The following is a 16,320-nucleotide window of genomic DNA, read 5'->3' as shown; positions in this document are numbered from 1 at the left end:
TTTTTACTGGAGAACTACAGGCAAATTGTTGTCCTTTTGAAAAATAGCCTTCCCCTCTAAGCCTATGGCAGATAGAAAGCAGTGAAGTGTTTTCCTTTATGTCTGAAATAGTCTACATTCACTATTCACGTGCCCTCCCAGTCACAAAGAGGATAGCCATGAGACGCTGCCGGTTAGGGCTACACTCGGGTACTAGATGTGCAGGGGTTGGTTAAGCCTTTGGGGGAATTGCCTTAGGAGAAGAGACAGTAAAAGCAAAAGCGAAGACTGCTATGAACGTAGAGGTTGCTGGCAAGGAGGAGGAGGAAGGTGGAGGGAGTGGGGAGGAGTGGAGGGAGGGAGGGAGGGAATGCCAAGAGAGTGGTGAAAATCAGCACAGCGGAAAGAACGGCTTGGAAGACGGGCTTTAAATGCCTGCCTGGCTTCTTGCTGGTGGCGCCAGGGCTCTGGCAGGATGTGGGCGGAGGGCGAGTCCGAGGGACTCCAAACACTGGGAATAGTGGTGGTCCTGTGCTCCTCTCTGAAACTTTTGCACTACCTCGGGCTGATTGACTTGTCAGACGGTAAGCGAGCTCTTGAGCTTCCCTATTTTATAAGAATGTTTTTCAGCTTAGGTTGTCATGAGTAGTTTAGAAAACGCCCGGCAAAGTAGCGCGTAGACCCCAGAGCTTTGCAAAAGCCCTGCTAAATTCCAGCCATTTTGACCCTAGCCCCCGCCGCGGAGCTCAGGCTGACCCAGGGATGATGCGCTGTACGTGGTGCAGAAATGTGGTGCCTGGAGAGTTGGGGAACTGGAAGGGGTTAAATATTCTCTTCCTGCCCCGTGTGCGTGTGAGTCTTGGTGGATTACTAGCTGTGTGAGAATAGCACATAACATCACAGTCCTCTCTCAGAGTGTCTGATAGCTCTGTTGTTGGTAGAAGTCAATGACTTTTAGAAGTCATTATGTTGATGAACGTTAAGAAGCAGGTGGGAAGACTGTAGTGCTAAAAACTTTTGTGAAATGCTAATCATTAGCAAATGCCAATTCCTTCCCCTCCTTCACCCCTTCACCCTCAACCCTCACAAGAATCCTTACCCTAAAATCACCTCATTAGCTGTGACTTTAGCTTCCATTCCTTAGTGAGACTGTAGTCAAAAATTCAGGTTAACCATGCTGTTTATGACTACAAAGTTAGTAGTTTGGTTTCCAAAGTTAAAGAAGCTCAAGAAATGAAGAGTATTTTCTTCCTCCTTACGAAATTTTGTCCCCAATAGGACACCATGTGTTTATATAATTTTTATCACGTAAAATTAGACTTCTGGAAAGATTCCAATTTTGGTGAGCAATGCATTAAACAAAACCAACCTCCAGTAATTTATATTCAATGTATATACAACGTGTATTTGATGTATGTTCTTCCATAACTGGATCAGGTTGTGTAGACAGAATTTCTCTTCCAAGAAGCATCATATGCCTTAACTATACATAATAATGAGATACATTTGTAGACAAAGGACCAGCTGAAGTACAAAGCTGAGGTAGACCAGAAGACTGAATGCAGGATAATGTGGTTGGATGAACTCTGGATTAGGAATCAGGAGACCTGGTTCCTATCAATGATCACTCTCTATTTAAATTTGGTCAAGTCATTTGTTATCTGGGTCTAAATTTCCTTATGAGAATATTGATGATTTTCAATCTCTGCTTCATGGCATTCTGAAGCGACCCAAACGTTTCCTTGTTTTCAGTTTGGTGCTGGGCGCAGTAAGGCAGATCCTGCGCCCTATGTCCCTGCTTCAACAAAACCATCTTCACTTTATCTGCCCTATATGCCAGGCCTGTATGCTAGGCTTCAGCTAAAATTGATTGTGTTTCCCTGAGATGTTGGAAGCTGAAGCACATTCAAAAAATTCCTTCTTTCTTGAAAACCACCTGAAATTGAACAATCTGGTAGAACAGTTCTGTGTGCACATAGGAACTCTCCCAGGCCCGGCCCCTGATATGTGCTTCTCTAGAGCTCCCAACTCGGCCTGCCAGTCCATAACAAATTGAGCAAAGCCCCTGTTCACCACCAGATCCCAAAAACGTGTTTCATCCCTGTTCCAAGCTTCAAAGCAGACACCCACTGAGATTACAAATTAACATAAGAGAAATTTCCAGAGAAACTTCCTTCTCAGGCTAAAGGTGCCGTGGAAAATAGTGCCTTGCTCTTCCTTTCCATATCCAGACATAACCATCTCCCTTCCCCTGCTCTAGCTTCTCAATATTACAGCTTTTGGTTTTATTACCACGGAATATATCAATTCTCATCTAATGTTATAGTAATGAGGGGATTAGGGTGAAATGTAGAAAGCATATGTTTAAGACTGCCTCCAGGAACCTTAGGTGAAGGAAGAAATTAACATTTATTCAGCACCTGCAGTGTCTTGGGTATAGTGCCAGGTGCTTCTATGTACATGAGCTAATGTAATCCTCAAAATAACACTCTAAGGAAAAAAACTAAATAACACTGGAAAGTAGATATCATTGTTCCTTTTATATAAGGAAAAAGAATACAGGTTTAGAGAAATTAGATAAAATTTCCAAAAATACAGCAATAATAAGGTGGAGACGTTTGTCTCTAAAATTTTGCCCTCCATCCTGTATTCCAAGTGGCTCAACAAGTAAGATGGCGTCTGTGGTCTGTCCTTAAGTCTACACCACACAGCCTGTTATACTACAGCCTTCCCCATATGGTCCAAAATGCCATTTTTATTGTGCATGTGACATGGGAAATTCTGCTCACGCATTCGAGTACCAAGAGGAGAATACCACCTCCTGTTGAGTACACCAGGACCAATGGGATGAAGCCATTCTAAAGAGAGCAGGGGAACAATTCTGAAGAACCTGTCGGTAGTCTTTCCTAGGGCCTCATCTTATTCTCATTTTATTTCCCACTAGTGATTTTAGAAGAGTCTAGATACTGGGCCTAGAGTCAAAAGAGCTGTGTTCCAATCCTGGATGTGCCATTTATCAGTGGTGTGACCGTGGGCAAGACCCTTTTCTTCCCCAGCTTTCACTTTCCTCACTTGTAAAAAGGGAGACATGAGGATGATGATTGTATTAATTCTCTAGGGCTAGTGTAACAAATTATACAAAGCAGGTGGCTCAAAACAACAGAAACGTCTTCTTTCACAGTCCTGAAGGCTAGAAATCCAGAAGCAAGGAGTTGGCAGGGCTGTGTTCCCTCTAAGCCTCTAGAGGAGAATTCCCCTGGCCTCTTCCAGTTTCTGGTAACCCCAGGTGTTTCCGAGCTTATGACACTGTCACTGCAATCTGTCTCCATCTGCACATGACCATCTTCTCCCTGTGTGTCTCTTCTTCACTCAGTACTTCCCTCTTCCTACAAGACAGCAGCCGTATTGTATTAGGGCCACCTTGACCTCACCTTAACTGCAAAGATCCTATTTCCAACAAGGTCACATTCACAGGTACTAGGGTTCATGACTTCGACATCTCTTTTTGGGTGACACAACTCAACTCATAACAGTAGTAGTAAATGCTGCAGATTGTTGTTGTAAGGATTGAATGAAGTGGCACATGGGAAAGTAGCAAGCTTATTATCTGCCTCATAGCAGGTACTTCCTGAAATCTCAATTATTTTTCAGCCTTAGATCATGCCAATCAAATGAATACCCTGCTCATAAGAGAAAAAAAGACAAAACCCATGTCCATCAGGCCTGTTGGGCAGTACAGTCCTTCCCTTGGGATTTGGAAGTTGCCAGTGAGACTTCCAGAGTAAAAACCAGACTGGGGTGACTTTCCCCTTGAATGCAGTGTCACCGTGCACACCCAGCCCTCACTGCCATGGCCTGCAGATCAATCCGACTCCTCACCCATTCCGCCAAAGTGAGGGCAGCAGGGACTGCAGAGAGGAGATCAGGCAGGGGTGCGGGTGACAGACAAGTAATGCCCACCCCCCCCCCCGAAAGTTCAGAGACCATTACCAGTTAATTCTCTGTCTCTGTCTCACCTGCTGCTCACTGGGCCAGCCTGAGGCAACTTCACCCTGCCAGATGGGAGTCCCCTTTCCCCAAAGCATCGTGTCTCCTGGCACTGCTACAGCAACTGCGGAAGCGACCTACTGTTACAGGTCCAGGCATAACTGTAACAGTGAGGCATACATCGGTGTTTCTCAAAGTGGGTTCTCTTGCTGCCATATCTTACACCTATCTAAACATAAGGTAATTTCGCTATGTCTCTAACCATAGCTTGTTTATAGAATCAGGAATGTCAGAGGCTTTGAAAACCACCCGAAAAAATAGCAGTAATAGTAATAACTTCACAAACTCAGGGAAACCATGAGAATCCAAGTGTGTCTATTGGAGTCTTTAGAAACAGTTGTCTTTCTATGCACTCTAAATTGTATGAAACATGAATTATTACTCCAGAGGTTGGCTGGGTCTACTTGACGGCAAAAGATTTGAAATGTGGTTCATGTGAAGCCAGCTACGCACATATAGCCAGCTTTAGTGATTTCTTACGGACTTAGTGCCTGTGTAGTACTTTATAGCATAGGCACCCATCGTCCATCAAGTGTTTAACTTGGATAGCAGAGAAATCTTGTGAGATATAAAGATCCTATAGTGCTATTGAACTAATTTCATAGTTTTTAAAAAACTGAAGTTCTGAGGCTTTGGCTTCGAGGCCACATGGTTATAAAGTAACAATTTCAGGACTCAAGTCAAGTCTTCTGGTCCCACTACAAGCACTTTCTGTTGTCCAAATGCAGGAAAATTTGTAATTAAACTTTGCCTGGAGCATTGATAATATCACTGTTTCTACTCATTGAATATTTGTAACCCTTCTCTTGGCAAAGTATTCATAACCTAACGCAGTTAGATTGTAGTGAGCTGAATCATGGCCGCCCAAAGACATCCTGTCCTAAACCTAGAACATATGAATGTCACCTTATAAGGAAAAATGTTCTTTGCAGATGTGATTAAGTTAAGGATCTTGAGATGAGGAAAGTGTCCTGGATTACCTGGGTGGTTGCATATGTCATCGTAAGTCCTATATGCTGTCATAAAAGAGGGGCAGGCAGAGACCGGACATAGACAGAAGGGAAGGTGGTGATGTGAAGCTAGAAGCAGGGGTTGGAGTGACGGCCACAAGGCAAGGAGCACTGCCAGCCATGAGAAGCTGGGAGAGGTCAGGAGTGGATTCTCCCCCAGAGACTTTAAAAGGAGCATGGCAGGGGCGCCTGGGTGGCTCAGTAGGGTAAGCATCCAACTTCAGCTCAGGTCGTGATCTCGCCTACTGTGAGTTTGAGCCCCGCGTCAGGCTCTGTGCTGATAGCTCAGAGCCTGGAGCCTGCTTCAGATTCTGTGTTTCTCTCTCTCTCTCTCTCTCTCTCTCTCTCTCTCTCTCTCTCTGTCTCTCTCTCTGCCCCCCCCCCCCATGCTCACATTCTGTCTCTCTCTCTCTCTCTCTCAAAAATAAATAAACATTAAAAAAATTTTAAAGGAACATGGCCTTGCTGACACCTATAGATATATACCCAGGGTTCATATGCCCTCCCACCACTGAGTAAACAAAAGAACCCAAGTAGATTACTCCTCTACAGACGTAGCCTCAAACCTCTCTTCTCTTTTTCCTCTTTCTACCTCCGGGTCTCATTATTTTTAATGCTTCTGTCGATATTGTTATACTCTCAATGGTGTCCTTAATTCTTGACTCCTTCAATATTGGCTTTGAACAATATCTACTGACCACCTTCTCTTTAATATCAGAAGACGAGGACACTTTTACTTCCTCTGTTCTTCCCGTCTCCCTCTACCTACCAAATCTGTTAATTATATTATCATTTTTACATTGCCGAGGCTTATGATGTCCCGAAAACATCTTTCAAGGTAACTAGGAGGGTCTTCCTCAGGCCTCTCATCTCCCACGAGGACAATCCTGTCTCCTGCTCTGAATGGGCTCCCAGTTCTGTGTCTAGAACTTTCTACTTGTATGACCTCCAAGAGGACAGAAATGCATTCTGCATCAGGAGGATGCATTCTGTGCTCAGAAACCATTCCAGGGGGGCCTGGGTGGCTCAGTCGGTTAAGCATCTGACTTCAGCTCAGGTCATGATCTCACGGTTCATGAGTTCGAACCCCGAGGTGGGCTCCACCCTTACAGTGCAGCGCCTGCTTGGGATTCTCTCTCTCTCTCCCTCTCTCTCTGACCCTCCCCACTTATGGGCACGCGGGAGGTGTATGTATGCTCATGCTCTCTCTCTCTCGAAATAAATAAACTTAAAAAAAAAAGAAAGAAACAATCCCCTACCATACAAACAAAGTGATAGTTGGCCTACCATCCCAGTCCCACATTGTCCCCAGGGCCAAGTACTGCTGTGACACCAGTGCTCAGATTCCTGCTATGGACATAGAAGGATCACCACCTGATTTTATATTAAGAAAAGTAAATATAGCATGTGCTTAAGGAATAAACTGAACCTGCTGAGAAAGTCTATCATATTTTCAACTACAGAAGAACCTGGAGAGAAAGGAGAATGGGAGAGACAAGATAGGAAGGTGAGGGGCAGAAGGAAAGAGGAAGGAAGAGAGAAATGGTCAGAACTGGGGAGAGGGTGAAGAGGCAGGAGTGAGAAAGGGCGGGAGGCAGCCACAGGAAGTGGATTCAGTGCATTCTCAGCTCTCTGGATCCTCCAGCCTTCACCTGGGGGTCCAGTGAGTTCCAGCCTACAATCATCAGCTTTTAGGAGTCCGCTTAGCTTATTAACGCTTACCAACTGCTCTTTGTACTCCAGTCTCTAGAGACCGTATGCTGCAAAAGAAAGTTCTAGGAGCCGACTTCGCACCTGAGCTGTAGCCAGAACTCCACCCCCCTCCACCCCCCTGCTTTCCCCAGCCAAACCAGCCCCAGGGAGGAACCCTGCTTTTGTCTCCGATGCCACACACCTGGTTGGAAAGGGCAGTCTGTCTCATTACTTCCTCCTCAGGCATCTCTCCAACTGGGCATCTGAGGCTTTCTGAAGTCAGAGTTCAATGGCACACACGTAGTCACTTGTGTAGTCTATTCAGCAAGGCACGCCACTGATCCCATGCCCTTGAAATAAGTGAGCACTGCAGTATTGTTCCTTTATTTCCCTCCAGGCAATATTCAAAGGTGAAAAAGTCAAAGCTCTTCATAGGTTCCTCCTCTCTGCCTTCACCCTCCCTCTCCATGCTTACCCCTCTACCCCACCACCCCATCTTCTCTCTCTCCAGCCCCAGGCTCTCAACCTCTCTCAAGTGACTCAGGCCCTTCCACTGGGACGCCCACTTGGGCTGGTCTTTCTGTGCATCCTCTCCTGACTTCCTGGCTTTTAATCCACCTCCATCAAAGCATACCCTTCTGCACACTGACTGAGCTCCAACTACCCCTGAAAAGCAGATCCCCACTTAGGCAATCATCCTGTCCGTGAATCTGTGTGTGAAGAGCCTGAGTAAAAAAAAAAATTGTTTTTAAATTATGGTACTAACATAGTATACTGGCTTTAGGCTATTACCTGCTTTCACATTTGCTTATTTTAAAAACTAGAGAGAACATGGTTGGGGTGACCTTTCCCCCTCATGAGACACTCTAAGCTGCACCCCCCGAGGGAATCAGCTTTGAGAGAAGAGTTACTTCTGGCACCAAGAACAAACATTTGTTGAATGAATGAACAAATGCCTTTATCCTGACGACAAAGAGGAGACTTGAGGAGGGGCTGTCTGTGAAGAGAGTACGCCTGCCCTGTTCAACACACACTCCTTCTGCCCAACATGGTGCCCAACACGTTCTAGATGCTCAAGAAGTGTTCAATGAATGAACAAATAACGAGGTTTACCTGCAAAGCTTCCTCACACCTTGGGATACATTTGGGGGACTAAGGCCAAGCCTTCCAGCAAAGACTCCACATCCCACACCATACACAGAGTTATTTTTCGCTCCCCTCCACTGGGCCTTCGTTTTCCTCCACAGCTTGGCTCCTTCTCCAGACCTCTACATTCCCTTCTTAATACACATCCTAATTATTGACAAGCTTTCTTTTCCCCCCTCTGGGCTGCCCTGGGAGTAATCCCTTGATATTTCAGAGAACATTCCAAGAATAGAGCAAGCTCTCCTACTTGACAACTAGATACTCAGTGAAAGCTGGTGAATGAATGGATTAATGCACAAATTAATGGCCATCCCTGCTCATGCTTGGGAATGCTTTCAAGCCCAACCCTGGACACCTCATTGGTACTTCTTTGTTTTTGAAAGAGCCCCAGGCAGCATGTCCATAGCCCTCAACTCCAGCCTCAGCCTTGTCCCTCGGCAACATCCACATTCCTCTCTGGGTTTACCTTAGCCAACCATAAAATGAGCAGGTTGAATTAGATCGGTGGTTTCCAAATGCTGATCTATAAAATTTCCAGAAGGAGGACCATACAGGATTTGGGGAAGGAAAAAACAAAACAAAACAAAACATTCTCCTGCTCTCCCTCTTTAACCCCAGCATCTAATTGCTTTCATCTATTTTACTTAGCCTCCATGCAAAATTGCTTTTCATTAAAGAATTCCTTGCCTTAATAGGAGTTTGAAAACCATTGATAACATCCAAGATCCATCCAAACTTGAATCATGATCTCATGATTTCACAGGAAAACACGTGATATACTAGCTGTCGAGGTAGACAGAAGGGATATGACCCAGCCAGGGCCACATTTCTCTATACCACCATCACCGTGACAACCAACCCTCAGTTAGGATGTCAAATGGGTACACTGGCCTGAGCCATACACCCTAGAACACTGAAGTCAGCAGCAGCCATAAAACATAGAACTAATGAGAAATATATCTGTCCCCATGGCTGCCAGAGCCTAAGTAAGTTGAGGGAGGGTTGCAAAAGTCAAGATGAGATCACCAAACTTCTGCTACCAAAAAGGTATATTTCATAGAATGTTTAGCTGGACAAGACCCTAAAAGTCACGGAAATGATCTGGAGTCTTGGAAGTAACCCTGGAATTGGAGTCAGAAGCCAGAATTCAAACCCCACTTCTGCCATTTGCTGACTAATGACTTTGCACAAGGTTCTTAACTCCCATGAGACTTACTCTCCTAATCTGTAAAATGGGGTACTATAACCCACCTTGTAGGATGTTGGGAGAATTAATTGACATGAATTGTATGAGAGCATTTGGCTTAGTGCTAACACTTTATAAATAACTCTACAAGGGCCCAGAGGGAGGAAGTGACTTGCCCAAGGTCACACAACAACGCCTTTATGATCATGTTGCCTACAACTCAGCATTGCCATGGTTTGAGAAGATTCTGGTGCCCAGGGAGGTAAAGGGGTCCACTAAGCCTTCTACTTAAGTTCCCTGGAGGGGGCGCTGAGACACCACCCAAGAGTCTCACTCTCAGGAATTCAATATAGAAAACACATTAAGACCTGTTTACATGGAAGTGCTGTTTATAATTATTGTTCCCTACGGGATATTCCCCTACTGCTTCCTCCAATCCTGTTTTAAACTGCTCTGCTAATAGAGCTTTCCTGGCTTCCCCCGGGGAGACATTCACAGATGCTAATAGAGACATAATTCAAAAATTGCTTGATATACATGCCCTCAGTTTTCCCCAAGAACCACCTAAGATACCCAAACATGCAACGCACTCATCGGCCAGATGCAATTAAACATGCATGGTGTTAAATGTGCGGGCTGCTACTCGGCCGGGTCTGAATTAAGTTGAGGCAATCACAGCACTTTATCCTAAGATCCCTCCTCGGTCAAGTGCAACAGGAAAGAAGCAAGCTGCTGGATGGGAGCCCTGGAGACCCCTTCCTATCGAGTCTGCACTTTAGACGAGATAGGGAGGCTTTTAAAAAATCTTCCAGGTCTGAAGATGTGAAGAATCGGTCCTGAGGAACTCTGGGGAATAATAACTTGCATCTCTCCAATGTATAAAGAAGAGAAGGAAAGCGGAAAGAAGCCAGGCACAACACTACAGCATTACAACGTTCATTGCAAAAAGATCTGGCTCCAGATCCCGGAACAAGCGCTTGCTCCCTATGGGACCCTGGGAGAGTCACACAAGCTTTCTGAGTCTTAGCTTGTCCAATGGCAAACTGAGGATCCCTACATCACCTCCCCAGATTTCTGGAAAGATAAAAGGAGATTTCACAAATAGTGAAAGCACTCGGCATATCTTCACATAGTAGGAATTCATTAAACTTCTTTTCTACACATCTTTTTCCTAAAATCTGAATACAGAGAGCATGGACTTATTTACGTGCTTGTTAAACAAGTACAAGAATGTTGAGAAAATCTAAAATATAGTAAAATCAGAGGGTTAAAAGAAGTAAACTAGACTGATGAAAAGAACTCTGACTCACCCAAAAGTAATAAACTTAATAAAACTCAGTATCTTGAGAGAAAATTAATATAAACGGAAAATAGCATAGGTTCAAGGTGACTTTGGAGAGGTTTCTGAAGACTAGATCCATAACTGATTAGTAAATTAAAAATACAGAGTACTGGTAAGGCTACAAAGTAGAAAGGCAGGGTCCCTGTCCACCCCACCCCTTTTACTACAGAAGGAACTGAAGCCCAGAGAATGGAAATGTCCAGCCCAGCAAAGAACACCGAACCAGGGGATTGAGGGATGTTGTTCAGTGTGCTTTGCCCTATGCTGGTCTTTCTTGGAAGGGGCCAGACCTCCTACACATTGTCCCATAAAAGTGGTGCCAGACCGACACCCAGCAGAGTGACCCAGTCCACACACGGACAGGAGGGGAAAAGGCAGGAACCACACCTGTTGCACACCGACTAAATGCACACTTCTGGGTATCCACCTAAACCTTGGGAAGACCCTAAGTAGTGAGTGTCCTTCACATATGAGGAAATACCATTGGGCAGGCAATGAAATTGTGGAAGCCACACGAGTGTGTGACAGGCATGGGATTCAAGCCACACTCCCTCTGCACAGCATCCAACCCTTTCCACGTCTCCAGTTGACAGATTCAAATATCCGACAGCAGAAGGCTTGCCATCAACATGACCTGATTGGAAGTGATGTGACTGAGCTTCAATCAAACTATAAACGTGGGGGCGCCTGGGTGGCTCAGTCAGCTGAGCGCCCGGCTTCGGCTCAGGTCATGATCTCACAGTTCGTAAGTTCAAGCCCCACGTTGGGCTCTGTGCTGACAGCTCAGAGCCTGGAGCCTGCTTCAGATTCTGCGTCTCCCTCTCTCTGCCCCTTACCCCCCCCCAAAAGTAAATAAACATTAAAAATTTTTTTAAACCCATAAATGCAGAGATGTTTCAATTACACAAGGGTTTGAAAGAGCCCACACACTCTCCAGCGACTGCAGCAGGCACTTGGGGTTTTGCCTGGAGAGGGACGAGCAGGCAGGCAGTGTAGGGGCCTTAGGAAGGGCAGGCAGCTGAAAGGAGGGAAAGCAACAGAACTGGAGGCGGCTCTCCCCATGGCCTTCACCTTCACCTGTGCAGCCCTTTCCAGAAAGCACCATTGGAAGCACCCCCATTCACTCCTGAGGAGAACCTCAAACTCTTGGGGCCGATCTAGCACAAACGGACAGCCTGGCCTGGCCCCTCTGGGGGTGACAGATGTGATTGCTCCCAGACGGGGAAAGAGTGACGTCTCTCAGCCCAAGCCCTCCATTTGTCTTCAGGACAATTTTAATTGGAAACCTCGCCTCGCTGCTGCCCACTTTTTCAGAAGTAATTAGAATGCTAATCTATAAGAAAGATGTCTATTAAAAATAAATTAATAATAGATAATACATTTTGGCTTACAATTTTGAATAATATGGCCATCCCATCTTAAAATAAAAATTCATATATTTTTAATAAGCCTGAGACATGTTTCCCAATGAACCACAGATGGTTCATTTTTATTATCCTATAAAGAGACATTATGGGTAAATGTTTTTTAAAAATGGCAAAACACAATCTCAGAGCTGCCCTCTTTTGGAGATCTCCAAGCACTTCCTAAGCGTTGGGGGTTCCCTGCTGACATCATGGAGACTGAGACGTGAGGGTGGCCTCCCTTACCCTGTGAGACACCATTGATCCCCTTACCTTCATCTTTGATCAGACAGAATCAGCACGGCAAAATAAAAAACAGACATAGTTCAAATTCCAGCTTTGTTACTTGATGACTAATAACCAAGCCGTAATGATGGGTATTTATCGAGTAATCCTGGTGAGGTTATTTAAGGAGTATATAATGCAGGGTATGAAATCACTGGACACAGCAACTTGCACTGAGAGGCTCTCTTTAAAGGTCCCTTCCTCTCCTCCTAACATCTAGAATCAGGAGAAACATCTGAAGCTATTACCCCCATGTGCCCAAGTACCTGGCATAGTACCTACAAAGAGAACAAATACGTTCTGTCCCTTTGACAAGCATCCAGGAACCCTGCCACAAAAAGTTGTTGAGTTTGGAGAATAAGTCTGAACTATTCTAAGAAGGTGAGATGTGTAGAAAGCAAGGGTGGTAACCAGCTCTTTTTCCAGCACTGATCATCAGGTTATTGACTTACAATTGAGCCAAAGGTACATCAGCACTAACCAAACCCATCCCTGGAACAGCCCATTGCTCCCACCAGGAGACAGAGGGAGGTGTGACAAGCCCCCTTCCAACCCTCCCCACTGCACACCCCAGTTCCAACACACCCACCCAATTGCTCAAGCCTGGAAGAGCTTCCTCATCACCTCTCGATCCCTTTCGCTCACGCTCCCCTGCCCTACATCAGCAGGTCTGGTGGACTCTATCTGCTGGAGAGACTGGAAATCTGCCCCTCATTGGTCTCCTTCAAAGTTAACGTTTTTCAGCCAGTTGCAACCGTCTCCTGGCAGGTCTTTCTGTATCTACGAAAAACAAACACAACAAAACAAACAGCAACAAAAACCTCTCATTGAACCATAATATGCACCAGAACCCGTGTAACAAATACCAAGATTTAAAAAAAAAAAAAAAAAGAAGAGGAGGACCATTACAGCATCCCAGAAGTCCCTATTCACTCCAACCCAGTCACCTGTCCCCCAAGATAACGGCTCTCCTGACTTGTAACAGCGCACATGCATTTTGCAGTCTATGTTCATCCATATTGTTGGACGCTGGGGTAGTTAACTCATTCGAATTGCTGTGCAACATTTCATTGTGTCAACATGCTAACAATTTGTTGTTTATTTTAATGTTAATTACACTTGGGTGAGTTTCTGGTTTGGGGGAATTATAAACTTGGTAACTCTCCTTCCCTTTGCTTTAAAGATAAAAATCCTGGGATGCCTGGGTGGCTCAATATTTATCTGACTCTTGATTTCAGCTCAGGTCATGATCCCATGGTCATGGGATTGAGCCCCGTGTTGGGCTCCATGCTGAGAGTGGAGCTTGCTTGAGATTCTCTTCCGCAAAAATAAACAAATAAGCATTAAAAAAAATAAAAATAAAGAGAAAACTCCTAAGTTGACTGGTCTGACCAATTACCATCTTACCTGACACGTTGGTCATTCTGCTCCACCACGTGGCCTCTACTTGGTTCCTCAAAAGACCAAATTCGTTCTCCTCTCCTGGCCCTTGCACATGCTGTCCCTGCTCTCTGAGACCCTTCCTACCACATTTTCTCATCTTTACACTTCTGCTCCCAGGTCTGCAGACTCTCCCTCCCTTTAACTCACACCAGGTTCCTTCTGGTTTTTCTTCCTCACCCTGCCCCCACTCTTTTCCTCTGAGTACTCAAGACAATGCATAATTGCATATCCGTGCGTGTGATTATTGAGTTAATGTGTCAGTCACGCTCAACAGAGGACTTGCCTGACTTCTTTGTGACCATGTTGCTGGCACCTGGAACAGTACCTGGCACAGAATAGAAGCTCAATATACCTTTGTTAAGTGAGTGAAGGAACTCGCCATCCCCTCAAGGAGCCCATGGTCAAGAGAGACAGAAAGGCCTCTGTATCTATCATGCAATGTAGTGGGTGCTGCAGGAGAGAGATCTTGCCGTAAAGATGCTGTCTGGGAAAGAAAGAAAAACTTCCATTTTAGAGGAAGTAGCCCTTGAGGTGACATTTTGTAGAGGACCCATACAACTCCAGCAGGAGTCATTCACCCTATAGTCTAAATAGTGTCCCCTGGAGGAGTGCAGTGTAAGGGGACAGATTTGAAGGAAACCCAAGAAATAACCCAGCAAAGGGAAGGAAATCAGGTGCTAGATGGAGCAGGAGCATGAGGTATGCTCCTCATGAGGTATGAGGAGCAGGAGCAAAGGTATGAAAGTGTCACCCAGGAAGTCGGGTTGGGGAAACAGCAAGTACTTCTAGAGAGTGAGTACGTGTGGTGCTGGGTAATGCGGAGGAGGGAAGCAACAGACAAACCCTGAAAGCTAAGCAAGGAGCAGATAATAAAAGACCTTCCAGGCCTTATTAAGGAGGCTGGCCTTCCTCCTGCAGGCAGTGGGGAGCCTTTGAAGGCTTTAAAGCAAGGGACATATTCAGATCCATTTCCTTTGAACATCTTGTTTTCTCCTTCCCCAGAGCCTCCACACAAGAGGTTCCTGAAAAGCTCCCTCTATCTTCCCTCTGCACTTAGAATGTCACACACACGCACACACACACACTTTCCTTTATCTAGTAAGTTCCCACTCCTTCAGATTTCAGGCCCACCTTCACTCCCTCAAGGAAGACTCCCCTAACTACCTCCCCTGCACCGGAGCCCCTGCCACTCCATCTGTAGTGCCAAACAGCTCCCCTCTTGCAGTACATCTCACAGTCACAATATTATATGTGTGTCTGATTCTTAGGTGAAGTCCCTCATGCACCGAACTGTGACGTCACTGGGGACAAGAACCATACCTGTCTGCTCACCATGGTAGTCACACTGTCAAAGTGTCTGGCACATATTGGATAACCCACAGTTAAGTGCTCTGTGAATGACTGCTTTACAAAGAGCCTTCTGCCTGTTCGTGCAAGGAACCCATTGGTAGAGTGAGGCCACAGGCTGGAGGCTGGAGTTTTCCAATAGTCCTGGGGAGAGATGCTCAGTGCATAGCACTGGGCCCAAGGGATGTTCATGCCCCATGCCCCAGCTAAGAAATCTCAAAGTAGGCATTTTGGTTTTGGTTTGTTTTAATTTTTTTTTAAGTTTATTTATTTTTAAGAGAGAGAGAGAGAGAGAGACAACACAAGTGGGGGAGGGGCAGAGAGAGAGAGACACAGAATCTGAAGCAGGCTCCAGGCTCTGAGCTGTCCGTGCAGAGCCCAAAGCAGAGCTCAAACCCACAAACTGCAAGATCATGACCTGAGCCGAAGGCAGACACTTAACTGACTGAGCCACCCAGTCGCCCCTCAAAGTAGGCGTTTGGAACTCACATCTAACTGCAAAACCAAACTCTACCGGCTGTATTTTTTTTATTTTCCATTTTCTTGATACTCTGGCATCTGGGCTTTGATCTTGGAGAGACCACTCTTCCCCAGGCTGGCTAATTCCTAGGGATAGCAATGACTCCCCTGCAAGTGGACCTTGGGTACACAAACCCAGCAATCCGGAGCCCATACCCAACCATCTCTCTTCTCTAGCTCTCACACACCTAGGCAGTGTTCCCTCTGCTCTAAACCACCACAGGGCCGGGTACCAGACAGCTAAGGACACCCCTACCGCCTAGAGATGGCCAAGATCATTCCAACTTTCCAGTCCTAAACTTACTCAGCATACCTACCCTGCCTCACCCATTCTTTCCCACGAATACCCCAATCGAGGCTCTGGGCCATGATGTCCCCTTGTCCCTCTCTGCCTCCTGACTGCCCCTGGTGCTTCCCTGTGTGGCCTCGCATGCCATGCCTCCTGTTTGTAGGGATCTGAGTGTAAACTTCTTCCCTTGTGACGGTCCCTTTCTGCATGTCTTACTGTACCTGAGTAAAACAAATCCCAAGTACACATTTTAACACAAAACCCTGTGATGCGTTCAGGTGTCCCAGGGTCGTAACTCCTCAAAGACAAAACTGTGTGGTGGAGGTCTTTCTAATCCTCGTGGCCCCCCACATGGTATCTCAGAAGACACTCATGAATGTTGCAGATAATGAACAGGAAGCTCGGCGGCCCCCTCATCTCCCGAGAATCTGCCGTAGCCCCCGGAATCAGGCCCAGGCAAGGAGCTTCTCCAGTGGCCTTGGGACCAACCAGTTTTACAAATTATCAACATCTCCCCATTAGCTGTTGCAATATTAAATTGTGTGACTGGAAATGAATGAATAATCCCACGGGCAAGTGAGGGAGACCAAGCAGCGGGGATTTAATAACAAGTCCTGCCCTCTCTCCAAGCA

General features: G+C 45.8%; 1 protein-coding gene and 2 long non-coding RNA genes across 8 annotated transcripts in view; 1 reads left to right on the top strand and 2 right to left on the bottom strand.

Moving 5' to 3' along the window:
* Window positions 1-16,320, top strand: part of KCNIP1 (potassium voltage-gated channel interacting protein 1) — a 343,533-nt gene that overhangs the window by 293,186 nt on the left and 34,027 nt on the right. The window lies entirely within an intron of this gene.
* LOC123379592 overlaps window positions 1-16,320 on the bottom strand; it is a 33,587-nt gene that overhangs the window by 12,927 nt on the left and 4,340 nt on the right. The window contains exon 3 of the long non-coding RNA XR_006584240.1: window positions 6,931-12,870. This is a non-coding gene — a long non-coding RNA (uncharacterized LOC123379592). The remainder of the gene's footprint in view (window positions 1-6,930; window positions 12,871-16,320) is intronic.
* On the bottom strand, window positions 3,065-5,262 carry LOC123379594. Its single transcript, XR_006584242.1, has 2 exons — window positions 3,996-5,262; window positions 3,065-3,365 (listed from the first exon to the last, which is right to left on the bottom strand). It is a non-coding gene; the product is annotated as an uncharacterized LOC123379594 (long non-coding RNA).

The sequence above is a fragment of the Felis catus genome, chromosome A1, assembly GCF_018350175.1.
Source record: "Felis catus isolate Fca126 chromosome A1, F.catus_Fca126_mat1.0, whole genome shotgun sequence".
Taxonomy (NCBI): domain Eukaryota; kingdom Metazoa; phylum Chordata; class Mammalia; order Carnivora; family Felidae; genus Felis; species Felis catus.
The sequence above is the reverse complement of the archived record's forward strand: the minus strand, read 5'-3'. Positions and strand labels throughout refer to the sequence as shown.